General features: G+C 37.0%; 1 protein-coding gene across 7 annotated transcripts in view; it reads left to right on the top strand.

Annotated features, from left to right (window-relative positions):
- Positions 1-20107, top strand: part of NOL4 (nucleolar protein 4) — a 318494-nt gene that overhangs the window by 251457 nt on the left and 46930 nt on the right. The gene's annotated exons all lie outside the window — the stretch shown is intronic.

Raw genomic sequence — 20107 nt, 5'->3', positions numbered from 1 at the left:
CAGCTCCCTTTGACTTCAGGGTAATGTTCTGAGTAATGAAAATCAGAATGCTTCATAAATTTCAGATATTAATGCCATCATATAGTCATAGCATGCAAGAATTTGAATACTATTTTAGCTGCAGAACTCAGAAGGTCACATTAGTTTAATTCAATTTCATTTTTCTATCATTTGTTACTGCCTATGAAGCAAGTGTGAGAAGTCCACTGAAGCTGTCAAGCTTGGTGTGTCTCCACGTGCATGCGGAAAATTTCCTTTCCAGGGACTTGCCCAGTTAGCTGTGTATTTTTCTCAATTCTTTATATCGGATTCTGCATTTGAGGTAGTGTTTTAAATACAGAATCTTTTCTTTACTTTTTTACATTAAATTTCTTAAGCTATCTTTTATTTGGTAATTTGTATTCTAAGGACAAAATTTGTTAAAATCATTTCAGATAACCAGATTCAGATTTAATTTCCCAGTTCTTAATCATTCACAGTATCAGCATAACTGTATTTGGGAAAGAAATCAGAACATGTATGGGAAACGTACATACCTAGTTATACTAATGTTTGTGTGTTGTCTTATACCTTAATGTTGAATGCCTATGTTTCTTCATTTAAAGTTTTTCTCAAAACTCAGTGAAGCCTACATTATTAGTTATTAATGACTAAAAAATGACACAAATAGGAAATGTAGTTCCTCTTTGTTGTTCCTGCTGTTTTATGTAAATGACATTTGAAAGATTTAGAGATATGTGAATATAAAGCAGGATTCTTTATTTTTCTTTAAACAAACAACTTTATTGAAGTATAATTCATACAAAAAACTGCACACATTTAATGTATACAATTTGATGAGTTTGGACATATGCATATAACCCGTGACACCACAATCAAGATAATAAACATAATCCATTGTCTCCAAAAGTTTTTTTTTTCCTTCAGCACTATGACTATATTATGCCACTTTCTTATGGCCTGCAAAGTTTCTGATGAAAAATCTGATGGGGTTTCCCCTGTACAAAACAAGTTGTTTTTATCTTGCTGCTTTTAAGGTTCTTTATCTTTAACATTTGATGTTTTACTTATAATGTGTTTTGGTGTGGATCTCTGTATTTTTTACTCAGTGTTGCTGTGAAGTGAGCCTGAAGCTGGTATAAAAAATAAGATCCATTTAAAAAAATAATCCAAGATCACCAACCAAAAAAACTTTAAACCATTTTAGGGAACCATTATTCTGAATTGATTTCATGATTTAAAAAAAATACCAATTCCCCATTTCATTCTTGTCAAAATCATCCACCTACTTCCCTTTCCGAAACATATTACTAGAAAAAGTATTTTCTTTCTTTTTTCTTTTTCTTTTTTTTTTTGTTTTTAGCTGAGCCATCCTGCTACCTATTGGCAGCTCAGCGGCTGCTCAGCTCGGGCTGGACTCGAACCGCCGTTGCTCAGAGCTCAAACTCTTGAGCAAGCTCTTAACCAACTGAGCCACTCGGCCGGCCCTCTTTTTTCTATATCAACACACAGAAAGTACAGAATATTATGTTTCATTTATGCTGAAATCTGATGAAAGGGATCCATCATTGTTTTATTTTAAATATATATATATTTTAATTTTTCAATTACAATTGACATACAAAATATTGTATTAGGGTCAGGTGTACAACATAGTGATTAGACATTTGTATGCCTTATGAAGTGATCATCCTGATAAGTCTAGTACCCCTCTGACACCATCCATAGCCATTACAATATTATTGACTATGTTCCTTATGTTGTACTTTACATCCCCATGACGATTTTGTAACTACCAATTTGTGCTTCTTAATTCCTTTACCTTTTACATTCATCTCCCCAAGCTCCTCCAATCTGGCAACCATCAAATGTTCTCTGTATCTCTGAGTCTGTTTCTGTTTTGTTTCTTCATTAATTTTGTTCTTCAGATTCCACATACAGGTGAAATCATACAGCATTTGTCTTTCTCTGACTTTCCCTCAGTACAATACCCTCTAGGTCCATCCATGTTTTGGCAGATGGCAAGATTTCATTCTTCTTTATGTCTGAGTAATGTTCCACTGTATACATGTACCACTTCTTCTTCATCCATTCACCTATTGATGGACACTAGGTTGCTATCAATTCTTGGCTATTGAAAATAATGCCACACTGAAAATATGGATGCATATGTTTTCAAATTATTGTTTTGGGTTTCTTCATATGAACATCCAGAAGTGGAATACTGGGTCTTTCTTTGTCTCCTGTTATAGCCTTTGTTTTTTTGTTTTGTTTTTGTTGTTTTTTTTCTCTGAAAATCATGCTGTTTTATGAAAGAAAGAATCTGCTTAGTTAAGCTAAATCTTGGAAAGCCTGAATTAAAATATGGTGGCACTTCTGTTGATATGAGCATCCTATCAATACTGGCATGTAACTCCTATGCCTAAAGACATCCATCACAAGTAAAATATTCCTGATAGAAGAAAACAGGCTAACTCCCCAATTAGATCATATGCGAACACATTTGGGCCTTTCTGTGTCCTTTTTTAAAATTTTTTTTATAGCCTTTGTTTTAAAGTCTAGTTTGGTATAAGAATTGCTACTCCAGCTTTTAAATATTTTTTTTTGTTTCCATTTTCATGAAATATCTTTTTCCATTCCTTTACTTACAGTCTGTGAATGTCTTTTGCTCTGAAGTGAGTCTCTTGTAGGCAGCATATATAAGGGCCTTGCTTTCCATTCAGACACCCTATGTCTTTTTTTTTATTGTTAGTTTCAGGTGTACAGAACAATGCAATAGTTATCCTTTTCACCCTTCACACAGAAACAACCCCCCTCCCCCATCTACTGCCCTCCCACCCGATATCATACTTGCCCTATGCCTTTTGATTGAAGCATTTAATCCACTTACATTTAAAGTAATTGTAATAGATATGTATAATAGTTATTTCCATTTTATTAGTCATATTTTTATCTATTTTTTCTTCTTCTTCAAGAAGTCTCTTTAACACTTCATGTAATACTAATTTGGTGATGATGAACTCCTTTAGCTTTTTCTTGGCTGGTAAGCTCTTTATGATAGCCTTGCTGGGTAGAGTAATCTTGTTGCCTGCCCTTACCTTTTTCATCACTTTGAATATTTCTTGTCAATCACTTCAGCCTGTAAAATTTCTGCTGAGAATTCAGCTGACAGTCTTATAGGAGCTCCCTTGTAGGTAACTAACTGCTTTTCTCTTGATGCTTTTAAGATTCTCTCTGTCTTAAGCTTTTCCATTTTTCTGATGTGTCTAGGTGTGGGTCTATATGGGTTTATCTTGTTTGGGACTCTCTGCACTTCTTGGACTTGTATGTCTATTTCCTTCACCAGGTTAGGGAAGTTTTCTGTCATTATTTTTTCAAATAGGATTTCAATTCCTTGTTCTCTCTCTTCTTCTGGTACCTCTATGATACTTATGTTAGTATGCTTGATGTTGTCCCAGAGGCCCCTTAAACTCTCCTTTGTTTCTTGGATTCTTTTTGTTGTTCTGATTATGTGTTTTCAGCTACCTTATTTTCCAAAATGCTGACTCAATCCTCTGGTTCATCTAATCTACTGGTGATTCCCTCCATGTATTCTTTATTTCAGTTATTATATTTTTTGTTTCTGACTGGTTCTTTTTATGTTTTCTCTCTCCAGTTTTATATTTCCTATGTCTTTCTTAAAGTTCTCATTGAGTTTATCTACTCTTATCCTAAGTTCCTTGTGCATCCTCATAACCAGTGTTTTGAACTCTGCATCTGGGAGATTGCTAATCTCCATTTTGCTTAGTTCTTTTTCTGGAGCTTTGTTCTGTTCTTTGATTTGGGACATGTTTCTTTGTCCCCCCATTTGGGCTGCTTCCCTGTGTTTGTTTCTTCATATTAGGTATTTCTGCTGTGTCTCTCAATCTTAGTAGAATGGGCTTATGTAGTAGGTGTCCTGTGGGGCCCAGTGGTACAGTCTGCCTGGTCACCTGAGCCAGGTGCTCCAGGTAAGTCCCTTGTGTGGGTTGTGAGTGTCCTCCTGTTTTAGTTGAGCCTTGGTTACTGTTAGCACATCAGTGGGATGGATTGAGCCTCAGGCTGATTGGCTGTGATGACTTTCCATGACTACAGTGGAGTAGCTCTTGTGCAGGGGCTGACCCTACAGAGCAAGATTTGCTTTAATGGGGCTCTGGTGCCTGTCAAGTCCACCCTTTTGGTGTATTGGGGCAGTCTGATGTTGCTCCAGTGTGGTCCCCAACCAGTTTCAATGTGGCTTCTTCTGTACATCCATAGTTATAGGACTTCTGTTCAACTAGACTTCAGGTGGTTCTTAATGATGGTTGTGTAGTTCAATTGTAATTTTGATGTAGTCATAAGAAGATGCAAGCACAGCATTTATCTGTTCCACCATCTTGACTAGACATCTAGAGCAGGATTATTAATTCTCTAAGAATTCCCTGACTCTTTGCACCAGTATGTCTTTATAAAGGTTTTTTGTTGGCTGCAGTTCCACTCTTATGTTTATTTGTACATCAACCTCAAAGTATACCTAAATTAAGAAGCACCTCCTGGATCAAATCTCAGCCCACAAAATCAAGTCCCTTTTTCCTAATTCTCTATGTAGCAACCACTGTCAGCACCACACATTTAATACTTGACTATATACCCGGCTAACATTGTAATGGCCTCCAGGTGTCTTCTGGAATATGATAATTTTGTATCACACTGTAGTATTAAAACAGCTTTGGCTTTTCATCACTTTGAGCCCAAAAAAATACCTAGTTATGTACTGAAATTAGGGTAAGCACTAAATAAATTTCCACATGTGTCTTGATGTAGCATGACAAAAAGTTCAGTTTTAGGGAAGGAAAGAGCCTTTTAATGAGATGCCTGCTAACACAATAGGAATGCTCAAGTCTGAGAATGGTAATATGTGGCCAAATAGAGCAGTAATCACTGCAATTAATACTGCAGTTTAAAATGTTGTCTGACAGCCTAGTAAATACAATATTAGCATCAAATAGGGAAAATCACAAATACGAGGGCATAGGCTGAGGAGAGGATAAAGAATGTCTCAACATTTTGTTCTTTGGACACTTGCTTTTCACTGTTCAGTGTGAAAAAGGCAGCAGCTATTAGGTTTCTGACAAAGCAATTACAGCAAGATGCAGATGCTGGCAGCTGACCTGACATTTGCCCCTGGATAGTTGTCATAGCAGCAGGCTGAATAGATCAGCTTGATACAAGTGCTACTGCAAGCTCTGGAGGAAGTTCGGCCCTCAATGCAACACATTTAAACATTAATATACAAGTATGTATATTGTTCCTTAATGGTGGCCATCTTTCTCCTTTATTCAGTGCATATCTAATTTTTAAGTAGTACTCATTTCGTAAGAAGTCCATGTTCAAAGTCAATGACAACCATGTGCATTTGGATGATTTGCAGTGCCATCCACCACGCGTAAACCCTGTGTAGAATATTGTTCCTTGGGGAGAAGATATTTTAAATAATGTTGCTAACAAGAGAAATGTTTACATGCTTTAAACTGGGTATAGCATTTTTCCTATTTTTTAGCTATGTATGCTATGTGTATACTCAACAGATAAATGATTTTTGTCCTTATGTACTCTTCACTTTTTCACAAATATATACATGCACCTATATCTCTGTCTTATACACAAAAGATAGCTATTTAAAGTTATGTATAGAAAGGTATACATATATGTAAATACATTATTTTCATATAAACTAGAGGGTATATGTCAATGTGTGATAAAAAGTCTTTGGGATCATTACTGGAGTACTAATTTGAGTTTTTAAAATATTACTTTTGATTTAGTAGGCTAAATTTGGTTTGAATGTGGACATGTCCTCCCAAAACTGAAGTCTTAATAGCAACATTATTATATATTATTATGCAATCCTATTTGATAAACAGTTATAATGATTGATGCATACATAATCTAAACATTCAGATGAAACGTTGATAACTGCATAATTTTTAGCAAAAAAATTGATTTTTCTTCCAATGATAAGTAAAATGTATGATAATCAGGGATGATCTTGCATAAAACAAAAAAAGAATAAAAATCCTGATCAACAGAGAGCCTATATATTCTAATTTATGACCTTAAAGAGTTTCTAAATATTTTCTAAACCATGACCTCATGGTATTATAGACATCAGGTAAAGATCACAAAATATTAGTATAACCACATCCATGAGGGCAGTTCCCCCCTCCCATTTCCTTCTCTATCAACATGTATTTTCACCTTTAGGAGAAATTGAAAAATTGCATTTTTTCATTCACTTTTTTTGTGTTGATGAAAATATAAATGATACAAAGGAAAAGTAGAAATATAACCAGAATAATATTTTGTTTTTGCTAAAAGCTTGAGGAAAATTAATATACATTGTCCCTATAGTAATTACAAAGCAGCATTTCATAAATTACAAAAGAATGCATATATAATAAACTTAATGCATGATAAACTAAATTTAAGATTTAGGATCAAAATTGCTTTAGGGGAGTTTTCCAGAAAGCTTGGAAGCAGTTTGTTTGGACACAAGAATATGTAAAATTTAGTTTATTATTATAATGAACTTATCTTTAAGGATGTATTTAAAACATAAAATATATTCACCTTAATGGCACAAAAGTTGAGGTATATCCAATATAATCTAAATCCATATATTATATATGAAGAGAGACACTCTTCTAAGTAATTCCTCCAGGAAAAAGTTAAGGAACATCTGTCTCCTCCCTCAGGCCACTGAGATACAATTGCCTAAAGGCCTCTGTATTGCAATCTGTAGCTGCAGGAAGAAATCATAGACCTCAGAGCATCCGGTGAGTACATGTTTAGAGATGAGGAAACCTGGTTTACTTTTTCCCCCAGATAATCTGAATTAGGAATTTTCAAAGCATTTTCCTCATTAGGTAATCAGTGAAACACCAGACCAAAAGCTTCACTTAATTTCTATTTATTTATTTTAAAGATTTTATTGGGGAATCAAAGAAGGGGAACAGACAAGTTGCTGTCCTTTTGTTCTTCAGTCTAGTTGTGGAGGATGTGGATTCACTGGCCCTGTTAGTGTTATCTTTGCGCTCTTCCTGGGTGAGGCAATCGGTCGCCGGCCACTGGACAACCTCTCACAGTGGCTCACAACAGCTCATGCCAGCTGCTGGCTGCTCACGCCTGCTGCCAGCCACTCACAGTAGCTTTACAGCAGCCTACGCTGTTGCCGGCGACTCACAGCAAGCCGCCCAGCTCCAGGTTGAGCTGTTGTTCACCATCTTAGCTGTAGAGGGCGCAGCATCAGTGGCCCACATGTGGGATCCAAACCGGGGCCCTGCTGCTCAGAGCTGGCATCCCAAGCCAACTCCTAACCAACGCGCCACTCAGCCAGCCCCACTTCATTTTTATTTTAAGTTTAGAAGTGACCCAGGAGAGAGTGATCTGATATTGAGTGACTATTGTAAGCAACTGATGGAGGGCAGTGCCAAGAACTGGAAAATCTAACACATAGAAATCTTTTACTTAAAAGTTTTAGAAGATATAGTTGAAAATGGTTTAAACAAAGGGAATTGATAGCCTCAAGTAACTAAAAATTGTAGCAGTAACAGAATTCCAGCTTTATGTGTGGTGAATTGTCTTAGAGATGAATAGGATCCTCTCAGAGATCTCGGCTCTGTTCCATCTTTGTTGTTTCTGTTCTCAGATAGTCCTTCATGGTAGCAATATGGCTGAGGCAGCTCCATCTAGCCCCATAGACTACGATTGGCTTACACAGTCATTGCTGAAGCAGCTGCTGAGGCCAGGAAACAGAATATGCATAGGTCGCATGCTCAGTTTTGGATCCATTGGTAGAGTCAGCTCTGCAGAGCACATGGAATAGGAGTGGGAGAGGAAAATCAGATAGTTACTAAGAGGGTGAGGGGACGCAGGTGAGTGCTGAAAGGCCCAAGCAAAACAATGTTCATTCTAGTGGGCTGTATTAGTGTCCTAGGGCTGTCATCAAAAAGTGCCATGAACTCAGTGGCTTAAAACAACAAATTTATTTTCTCCAACTCTGCAGGCTAGAAGTCCAAAATCAAGGTGTTGGAAATGTTATGCTCCCCCCCCCCAAGGCCTCTAGGGGAGGATACTTCCTTGCTTCTTCCAGCTCCTGGTAGCCCCAGGCATCCCTTGGCTTGTGGCAGCAATGACTGCCTCCATAGTCACAAAGCCATCTTCCCTTGTGTCTGTGTCTCTTCTTATAAGGGACACCAGTAATCATGGATCAGGGCTCACCCTAATTCAGTAGGGTCTCATCTTAACTAGATTATATTTGCAAAGACCTGATTTCCAAATAAGGTCACATTTGCAGGTATCAGGGGTTAGGATTTCAACATGTGTTTTGGGGGAACACAATTCAATCCATAACAGCCAGCTCTCTGCCTTCCTTGCCAAATTCATTGCTTTCCCACTTGCAAAAAAACACATTTACCCATCCCAAATGCATCAGCAGTCTTAACCCATTCCAGCATCAACTCTAAACTCAAAATATCACCTAAATATAATCAACTCAAAAAGTCTCAAATTTTATTTTCTAAATAAACTAAATCTGTATGGGTGAGACTGAGTATGGACTGTAATGGGGCAAAATTCCTCGCCATCTGTGGACCTATGAATCCTAGAAAACTAGTTGCATGCTTCCAAAATACAATGATGGGATAGGCATAGGATTCTCGTTGCAAAAGGAAGAAATGGGCTAAAGGTCCCAAACAAGTCCAAAACCCAGAAGGATAAATTCTACTCAATTTCAAGGCCAAGGAATAATGATCTGCAGCTCCAGTTCTGTCCTCCTAGCCCACCTGGACAGTATCCCCATCCTCTTAGCCCACCTGGGTCCTCTTAGCCCAAGGACATCTGGTCAGCTGGCCTCGGTGAGCTCTTCTCTCTCTGGTCTCTGCATCTTCAGCTTTGCCTTAGGAGTCATTCTTTCATTCCATCCCATTTCTGTCCATCTCAGTTCAGGCTTCTCATTTTTCTGCTGGTATAAAATTCTCAAAACCTTTATCAGTCTTCCATGGATGTCAAGGCGATCCACACTATTTGAGGTAAGATTTCCTCACACCATTCCTGGATAACCTCCTCTGTATCCCTAGCCTCTGCTGAGAAGGTTGATTGGATCCTGTTAAGTCACACACCTAATCTTCTTTAGCTAATGTAAGATTGTCCAGTCAAACCCTATTTCCAAAGCAAGCATTCTGGAAATTTTTTCAAATCAAGTGTGGTTCCTTTGTGTTAACAAATTCAACCCATAACTTGGGCTAACTCCATTTTTACATTCCATTTTGTGAAGAATGTGTGTGTGGCTTTATGCCCATGAGTAGCACCTAATAAGGATTTACCAACAGAACTACTGAAGGGATAAATTTAAAGTATATCTGTAAATGGAAAATCTATAACTACTTCCATTGCTACTTAAATGATAAGAAAACATAAATTATCTTTGAGTTTTATTTATATAAAATTTGAGGTAGGGTCAATATCCCTATTCATATTTTTTTTTTAAGATTTTATTGGGGAATTAGGGGAGGGGAACAGACAAGTTGCTGTCCTTTTGTTCTTTAGTCTAGTTGTGGAGGACGTTGCTTCACTGGCCCATGTTGGTATCATCATTGCGCTCTTCCCGGGTGAGGCAGATCGGTTGCCGGCCTCTGAACAACCGTTCACGGCGGCTCTTGGCAGCTCATATCAGATGCCGGCCACTCATGCTGGCTGCTGGCCACACACGGTAGCTTATGGCAGCCCATTGCAGCTTCACTGCAGCCTACGCTGTCGCCAGCGACTTACTGCAGCCCAACTCCAGGTCAAGCTGTTGTTCACCATCTTAGCTGTAGAGGGCGCAGCGTCACTGGCCCTCATGTGGGATTCGAACTGGAGCCCTGCTGCTCAGAGCCGGAGTCCCAAACCAGCTCTTAACCAACGTGCCACTCGGCCGGCCCTGTTCATTATTTTATTTTATTTTTTAATTGCATGAGTTTGATCATCCGGGGACCTGCATAGATTCTTCCTCTGTCTTTCTCTCCTGCATCATGTACATTGTACAGATAAACTCTTACACAATATGAAAGTTGATGTCAAAATATTAAGAAATGCTAGTCATCCGAAATCTGTGATAAATGTGAAGAGTCATAACATTGGAAATGGAATTTTTAAAGAAGGTGAATATAGCCCTACTTCCTATTGGCATGTGCTTTGCTCGTTCATGAATGTAGCAAATATGTAATCTATTATGTTGTTACTGTCAAACACATAATAAATACTTTATGTAAAGTACCTCCACACCCCTATACCCCCACACCACAAAATTTGTTCTTTTTCTAAAAACAAATCTTAATCTCTTTTTTCCCTAAATATTGTGCTTAGCTGTAATAAATATGAAGTATAAGATGTGAATACTATGTAGACTTAAAATGATTTTTTCTGCGTTAGAGACAAAGGTTTTACAGAACCCAGTGATTCATGCATACATACCCTGTACATATCCCCTAATTGAGGCCATCTGTAATTAGACTGCTAATAAGTGCTTCTTAATGATGAGGAAATCAATTTTTAATGAGCAGCTTCCTGAAAAGTATTGTCCATTCATTAGCTATAAAATGCTGACCAAGCTTTAAATGTGTATATTCTGTTCTAAAATCAAACTAAAATTAACATATATGTGTATGTGTATACATACATACATATATATACATATATACGTATATACACACACACACACACACATATATATATGTATATATGTATATATATATGGTTTCTTTGGGGTTTTTTTACCTTGTTTTTCTCTGAATATGAAAGCACTGTAGAAAATTTAACAGTGATTTATTAATTTGGAGGCACCCACTCAAAGTTCTGAAAAGTTGTATGCATCTTAGCATGAAGACAAGCACATTAACAGCCCAAATTCACACCCACGCAAGACTGAGGGGATAAATATCAGGGTTGCCTGGCTACAGATTCTTTACCTTAACCCCTTCTTGAACAAGCCACTCAGGCGTCTGTCTGTGACAGATCGGGGTCCCTGTGTTTTTTGAACCTCAGAGATGAAGTAAATGTAGTGGGTGCTTTTGTATCAGGTAACTCACAAGCCCCTGTTCATGAAGCGCAGATAAGGAACTTGGGCTGGGCTATAGCTGTGGCCACAGGGTCCAGTGCAAAGAGAAATCACACTCATTAGGTCTTACAAGTGTTTCCAGGAATAATTCAGTATACCGCTGCATCGTAATGCATAACTTGCTTCAGCAACTCAGACAAGCACTGCTCAGTACATTAAACCTACATATATCAAAAGTGTATAGGAGGGGTGACAAATGGGTAGCAGGCTGCAGAAGTGTTTTGTTTGTTCTGAACTTGGCTGTAACGTGCTTGCATTTGCATGCTCTTCATTGGGGCATGTGCTCTTCAATGTGCCCATCTGCACAACTTCCCGTGGTCCCGTAATCTCCTCACTCATTCATCTACCTTGCTTGGTCCCTAAGAGGCTGTTGAGTTTACCACCTGAAGTATATCAAGACTTTGATTTACCTAGTGTTAGCAGTCTTTTATCACCTGAAAATACTTGCCAACATCTTCGCTTTAAAAATGAAAGCTTTGCTAATCCTTTGAAAAAATAATCAGGGTGAGAAATAAGATAAGTCTTTCGATGCCTTACTATTCCAACTTATATGAATGCACTGATACTATCTCTCCATGTTGCTGTAGTAGGATAGAAAATTATGTTAAAAGAATAGGAATAAGAAAGTTATTTAAATTGGACTCTTCTGTTTTATATATTTTAGAATCGAAAAATATGTAGTTTTGCCCTGGAGAGGATATTTGCTATATTAAAAATAATACATGTATCAGTAAGAATATGTGAGGAATATATGAATATACATCAAACTCAAGCTGAATTATGAACTTTGTCCTTAACCAACCACTGAATTAAGATTTACTTTCTATTTAAAGTCCTTTTTGTGTGATTTCTGTGAGCTACTTGAAACCAGCAGCCTTGCTTGGTGCAAAACATAAAAGGGAAACAACTGAGCAAGATTCTTTTTTTCACCTTCTTGGCATGTGTCTATCAGCATGTGCTTTGAACTGAGCTACCTGTTATTCCTGGCAAGTTCTGAGGGAAGATAAACCTCTGGGTCCCCACACAGGTAAACACAGCGTTTCTGTTTGGTCATAGCAAAGATATGTTTAGTTTAAAAATGGGGCCAGATTCTCTGAGATAGAATTACAAGCCATTGATAAGGCAAACAACAAAATTAACTAAATAAAGTTATTTAAAGTGAAGGATGCCTGGGATTAAGCATCCTGAAAGCCTGTACTGCTCATGAAACACTTTAAAGCCGTAGAAGGAGTGAGAGACCCCAGTAAGGAAAAGGCACACACCTTAGAACAAGGTCCTCATGGTTTTTTTTTTTTTTTTTTTAAGATTTTATTGGGGAATTGGGGGAGGGGAACAGACAAGTTGCTGTCATTTTGTTCTTCAGTCTAGTTGTGGAGGACGTCGCATCACTGGCCCATGGTGGTATTATCATTGTGCTGTTCCCGGGTGAGGCAGCTGCCCACGGCAGCTCTCGACAGCACACGCCAGCTGCCGGCCAGCCCCACTGCAGCTTATGCCGGCGACTCAGGGCAGCCCAGCTCCAGGTTGAGCTGTTGTTCACCATCTTAGCTGTAGAGGGCGCAGTGTCACTGGCCCTCATGTGGGATCCGAACTGGTGCCCTGCTGCTCAGAGCTGGAATCCCAAGCCAACTCGTAACAAACATGTCACTCTGATGTCCCGAGGTCCTCATTTTTTAATTAGCCTTCTGTAGAGTTTAAGATGTTCGTGTTGAGGTTTTTTGTGTGGTGGTGGTATTCAATACTCTAGCTATAGAGCACTTTACAGTACTCAAAATGCATCACAACGATTAATATAACCCTATTTAGATGGATTCTGCAGGGCAGATAGAGCTGTGCACCTTTGTCCACCCAAACACATCAGGACCAAAAAAAAAAGAAAAAAAGAAGTGGAGAGCTGGGCCCAGAATTTTACTGCAACTCCGGATGAGCCACTGACCGGAAATGTGTGTTCTTACACCCTATTCATGGGTTTCCATACTGGACTGTATCCCATCATTTCCTTTGCAAGGGCCACAAAAGGCGAAGGAGGAGGAAAGAAAGTTGTAGTGCATTTGCATAAGTTAGGCTCCTGGAAATTAAAAGTATTAATCACCTTGAAAAAACCCACTTATCACCAAACCCAGCCTCCTGCCTGGGTTAAAACAAACAGAGCAAATCCCATCAAAGGGAAGTTTTGAAGTGACGATAATGCTGAATTCACAGAGAAATAGCCTGTGTGCTTCTATTATTTTTCACTTTGCTCAATTTTAACAGCTATTTTCGATTAAAAACAGCCCCTTCCTTAATAACTGAGTGACGTTTGTATTTGAAGCTACAGTTTAGGGCACTTAGCAAATTTTAAAAGATTAAAAAACAAGTTTGAATTTTGCCTATTAACGTGTGAAGATACACCTAAAAATAGATATATTTAGTACTACCTATGCCAAAAAACTCCTACTGTTTAGTAAGTATTGTTTATTCAGTAAACAGATACAAAAATGGGATACTGTTTGTTTGAAAAAAATGTCTCAATTCTGTTGTCACATTGTTGAACATTAAAATAAATAAGCATTGGATATTAAAACAATATAGCTAGCCGTGTGTGTGTGTGTGTGTGTGTGTGTGTGTGTGTGTGTGTGTGTGTGTGTCCGTGTCCTAACTGTAACACTATGAACTTAAACTGTGGAAGACAGTTGCTGAGATCTGCTTTGGTTACCTTCCTTCCATCCATTCTAGCTACCTATAAAAGAGTTCCAAGCAGTGTTTGACAGAGTAAGCCTGATAAAGACGATTTCCTGATGAACAAACAAATGAATTTTACTTTTTGTCTTTAGTTAAATACCTCCAGTTCCTTTAATTTCATACTAAGTTTTGAGATCTTCTCACAACCTTGAACAAGCTTGTTTTTTGTTTGTTTGTATACCTGGACAGGTTCAGTCTCTGATGGCTCATGGTGTGGCACCTGGAAGGTTTGACCAGTTCAGCATAGCATAGTGGTGAAGCTTGCACACTCTAGAGTCAGAGTTCCTAGGTTTCTATCTCAGGTCCTATACTTAGAGGCTGTAGGAACTTGGATAGATCACTTTGCAGCCTTCATGCCTCCATTTTTTTCAGTCAATAAAATGAGAGTTTAATAACATTTAATTCATTGAGATGTTATGTGGTTTAAGATAATGATAGTCAATTAGCATAGGTCCTGGCATATAGTAAATGCTCAAGAAATATCACCTGATAATATAATATTTGTCTCTTTTTTTCTTAGTTAGCATCAGTCTTTATTCAAGGAATACGTAAGTGCCAGCAGCTCAGCATTCTCAGCATTATATACTTTTATTAATGCAGCCTAAGATGGCATTATTTTTTGTCTAATTCATCTATACATTAGGTCCCCTATTATATACATTCCTAATATTAATTGTTCTCTTTGTTAGACTTAAATTGATTATAATTAATTCTAAAGTATTATCCGGTTCCCCTACTAACATGTATTAATAAGTTCACCAGAAGCAGGCAATTCTTTCTATCATTCACTACAGCTGAAGTGTCTTGCACAATGTATGTGCTCAATAAATATTTTAGTAAATGTTTTAGTTAATTATAACTGTACGTTTTTTTCCAGAGGTGCTAATGTTATGATACTTCTTCCTCACCTTGTATAGGTAGTATTTTAGACTTAAGTGTAAGGCTATACTTTTAGCCCTGTTAAATACGTCTTATAAAATATCAGCCTGTAATGAAATTGTTCAAATCCTGTTGCTATTGACTTTGCATATTGTTTAGTCTTCTTCCTGCCTCTTCACATCCTGTTTCTTGTTATCACCCAGATTGTTCAGTATTCTGTCAGTGTACTTATGTGTCTCAGTTTAAATACTGAGTGGTCTAACGCTTAGGGCAAAACCCTGTGGCAAGACTTCTAAAGACCTTTCATCTATTGCACCAATCCATTTCATTCATCAGCCTTTGGAAATGGTCAGTCTGTAAGAGGTGAACCATCTTCATGGTGCTATCTTTTATTAATAGCATACTCTGCTTTATTTTGTCACATCTCTAGGGATCATGATCAAAAGATCTTTGGATATAAAGAATGTTTTATATCAAGCGGAGAATGTATTTCTGTGCCATGTTCTCTAACACACGTGCACACACACACGACTTCCCCCTGTATCTTCACATGAATGCCTCTTTTTTCATCACTCCATTTTTGACTAATTGGCTTATATATATTTCTCAGAAAAACCTTTCCTCATGGACACTCAACTCTAATCATTCTTTTACAACACCCTATTTTATTTCATTATTTGTGGTTGTCACTCTGAACTTAATATTATCTTATATTTTTCATTTCTTCCACTTGCCTTGTCTCACTATCTCATGCCTCCGTTGGTTTCTTGATAGCGGGGATACTTTCTGTTTTACTTGATGATACATCCCCAGCACCTAGCTGAGTATGTATCCTAGAAAATAGAAGACATTCAATAGAACATTGTTTAAATGATTCACTAGTCAATAAAATCGATTGTATAAGACTTTGTCCTGGGTTGTACATATGAAATAATAAAAAGGGTACCTGTTGACTATGGGCTCAGGAGACTAGATAGATGAAGGTATTGTTAATCAAAATCAAGAATTCAGGAGGCAGAGCAAATCATGGCAAAAGAAGTGAGAGAATAAGAAGATAAAGTATATAATTTGGCATAGTGAGTGGGAGGCACCTGTGTTTTATGTAGGTATTTATGTCCAGCAGGTAGTTGAAAATGTGTGCCTGGAAATCTTAATTACAGATTTAGATTTAGAGGTCTTTAGAGGGAGTAGAATGGGAAGATGAAGGCATAAATACAGGTGAGATTTTGTAAGGAAATTTTTCAGAGAAAGTAGCATATTCAAAGAGAATCAAAATGGAAAGAAAATAGAAGCTTAGTTACACTGTTTCAACCAAAATTAATTATGGAGTAGAGTAATATAATCCAGTATCTTAAAGGAAGATAATACCACTACTCTTCAAATACAAGTAGTGTTCAAGAACATTAATGGGTTTACTTGTGTATATTTTTGAGAAGTTAGCATCTAAAAATTAATGACTTCCTGAATAACAAATGAGTTTTTCATTATAGATGGAAAAATATAAACTTCATATCTGATACGTGAAGAAATATGCCAACAGTGATATTTCTCTGCTTACTACATACTCTACACTCACAGTCAACATTGTAAATCAGAGCACTTTACATAATTAAGTTATAAGTAACAGAAACAGAACCATTAAGGGGAGGAACATTAACAAAAAAACATAGTATTTTACTTATGTATACACATAACACTCCCACATAGTCAGGCTTCAGCAATGTGTTTCAAATTCATCACTAGATTATTTTTAGATAATTTCATGTTGTCTGATGCATGTTCCCTTTAAAATTTAATTTCACATTAATGTAAAAGCATTATCACTCAGTGATTCAGGCATCATCATTTTGATGGTTTTTCTAATTACCTTAGTTTGGCTAGTTCATAATTAATATACTTGAAGAATCAAAATGGATGGGTAATTTTTACGCCCAGTTTAAATTAAGTTATAATAACCTGTAAGCTTTTATTCCAATGTGTAGGAATTAAGATCTCAATTAAATGGCTCCTTCAAGATATACCATTCAGATGGAATTATGTTTACTATATGATTGAACTAATATTCATCGAAAGTAGCTATGAAGGAATCCATTATGTATAGTGACATTAGGAAGAAATTGTTCTTTAGTCTGCTCATTCAACCATGCCGACACACCTGTTTCTAATTTTGAAACCATTTATGATTACCTCCCAACATCAGTGTTGAAATAGCATCATTAGTCAAGTTTCTCTACTTACTCAAAAAGAAATGTGAAAAGATGAAAATTGTCAGCCATGGCCAGGGTTTTCTAAACTTTAATTGTATTTTTCAACCGTTTCCCGTTCAGTCTAATTTTCTTCACCTAGTAGTGAAAACTCCCAGGACCATACTTAGAAGATTTGGGGTAACTGACATCTGGGATAAATAAATAGTATCTGAGAGGTCACTTGGAAAGTACTTGGTCTGCGTTTTGTTGACTTATGCTTATGTAGCCATTTGTGATCATGAATCCAACCATAGTTTCAACATAAATTATAGCCTAACCTTGTGCTTTGAGAAAACTGATATCCATGGAAATTAAAAGTCAGTTTGTTGCTTTTAATTTATCTTTTAAAGTGGCATGCTTTATTTTTATTTGATTTAAACTAAAATGTTACAGTCAAAACAGCATTGATACTTGTGAGCTTATTTGCACATTCATCAATAATATATACATATGGTATGTGGACAACATAAAATAAATATGTAGTCACATTATCATTCTAGAATCGTTAACTACCAGAAACTAATTAAATCCCTTTACAAAGCCCCTTCACAGATCACCGATGTTATTACACTGTAGATAAAATAATGCATCTAGCGCTGCCCAACATCACACTCTGGATAGCCATTATGTAGGTATTAGCCTTAATCTTCTGACAGCACCATGTTAATAGGATCTTTATGTAACAGGTAATGGTTCACTGCTCTAAAAGAAAAAAAAAAACTTATTAGCCTCCATCCATTGTGCTTCTCAAAGTTAATGCTAAAAATATTTGTTCTGAATTTTTATTATAACGAATTTATTTGTTCTGAATTTTTATTACAGCTGTAATGTATTATATAGCTAAAGGCTCTAACAGAACTATCATGTTTTAGATTGTTGCTTTGATGGAAATTTCTAATTGTTAGAATATATTTGTGTTGGTATTTTTTCATACATCTGTTGGCAGTTTGTATGTCTTCTTGGGAGAAGTGTTTGTTCAGGTCCTCTACCCATTTTTTAATTGGATTGTTTTTCTGTTGTTGAGGTTTTTGAGTTCTTTATATATTTTGGATATTAGCCCCCTATCAGAGGTGTTGTTTGCAAATATCTTCTCCCACTTGGTTGATTGCCTCTTTGTTTTGTTGATGGTTTCTTTTGCTGTGCAGAAACTTTTAAATTTGATAAAGTTCTATTCATTTCTTTTTGCTTTTAATTATCTTGCTTTTGAGGTCAAATCCATAAAATCCTCTCTAAGACCAAAGTCCGTAAGTTGAGTACCTATACTTTCTTTAATGCAATTTATTGTTTCAGGTCTTTATCTTTAGGTCTTTGATCCATTTTGAGTTAATTTTGGTATATAGCATTCTGGTTTCATTCTTTTCAACATGGCTTTCCAATTTTCCCAGTACCATTTATTGAAGAGGTTTTCTTTTCTCCATTGTGTTTTTGGCTCCTTTGTAAAAAATTATCTGCCCATATATATGCAGGATTTTCTGGGCTCTCAATTCTGTTCCATTGGTCTGTGTGTCTGTTTTTCTGCCAATACCATGCTGTTTTGATTACTGTCACTTTGTAGTATAATTTGAAGGCAGGGAGTGTGATACATCCGAACTTGTTCTTTTTTCTCAGGATTGCTTTGGTTATTCAGGGTCTTTTGCGATACCATAAAAATCTGATTTTTGTTATAGTTGTTCTTTTAAAAAAATGTCATTGGAATTTTGGTGGAGATTGTATTAAATCTATATATTGCTTTGGGTAATATGGCCATTTTAACTATGTTGATTCTTCCAATCCATGAACATGAAATAGCTTTCTATTTCTTTGTGTCCTCCTCTTCAATTTCTTTAATAATGCTCCCTTACTTTTGATGAAAGCCATTTCTAAGCCTGCTTTATCTAGATAACACTTTTTGACTTTACACAAAAAGTAAAAATGAGTACTAAAAAACTTTTTAAAATAATGTAGTTTGTTATGGGCCGGCCGAGTGGCACGATGGTTAAGAGCTGGCTTGGGACGCCAGAGGGCCCCGGTTTGGGTCCCACATATGAGGGCCAGTGACACTGCCCTCCACAGCTAAGATGCTGAACAACAGCTCAACCTGGAGCTGGGCTGCTGTGAGTCCCCGGCGACGGCGTAGGCTGCAGCCCCTGTGGCAGCGGGTTGCCATGGGCTACTGTGTGTAGCCAGCAGCCAGCGTGAGCGGCCAGCAGCCAGCGTGAGCATCCGTCCAGAAGCCAGTGACTGATCTGCTTCCACCGGGAAGAGCGCAATGATGGTGCCAACTTGGGCCAGTGAAGCAACGTCCTCCACAACTAGATTAAAGAACAAAAGGACAGCAACTTGTCTGTTCCCCTTCCCCCAATTCCCCAGCACTGTTCCCATCCCCCCAATTCCCCAATTAAAAAAAAATGTAGTTTGTTATTTAACATTTCATACGTGTTAAAATTTTAGAAATATGATTAAAAGAAACTTTCTGTATATTGGTGCACATATAGGACAGCTTAGGTGGCTCAGAATATTACAGTGGTAAGATTTTTTTTTAAGTTATGACCAGAGTATAGAGTATACAAGAGGAAGTAACAGAACATGTGTCTGTAAAGATTGTTCTCAAACTATGAAGAGCTTTAGATGCCAGAAGCTTTAGGTTTTAATTTCCAGGAAAAAAAAAGGAAATCTTAAAATTTTTTAAAGAGAAATCAACATAAGTGATTTAAAAAGACATATCTGAGAAGATATGGACAAGACATGAGGGCGGAAACACTGCTCAAGAGGTTAGCACAAAAGCCCAAATGAGAGATTATGGGGTCTCTGAATTATGTATTAGCGATGAGTGTGTCTCCAATATATGCCAATGAGGGCCATTCCAAGATGTAGCTGAGAGGACTTGGGTTTTATTTGACTGAGGAAAGCCAGTATAAGAAAAAAAAAAATCTTAGCATGATGTATTAACTAGACCAAGAAACATTAGAGAAAGAACAGGTGTTATTTTTTAATTAAAAAATCTTGCAAGGGATATCTGGAGTTAAAGAAAAAATAAATTGAATTTCAAATGTTAAATTTGATATAACTGAATAATAAATTCATGAACCTCAGAAGAAAAACTGAGACTCTAAGAATTTGAGAATAACAG

Source organism: Hipposideros armiger, unplaced genomic scaffold, assembly GCF_001890085.2.
Source record: "Hipposideros armiger isolate ML-2016 unplaced genomic scaffold, ASM189008v1 scaffold_173, whole genome shotgun sequence".
NCBI classification, from domain to species: domain Eukaryota; kingdom Metazoa; phylum Chordata; class Mammalia; order Chiroptera; family Hipposideridae; genus Hipposideros; species Hipposideros armiger.
The sequence above is the reverse complement of the archived record's forward strand: the minus strand, read 5'-3'. Positions and strand labels throughout refer to the sequence as shown.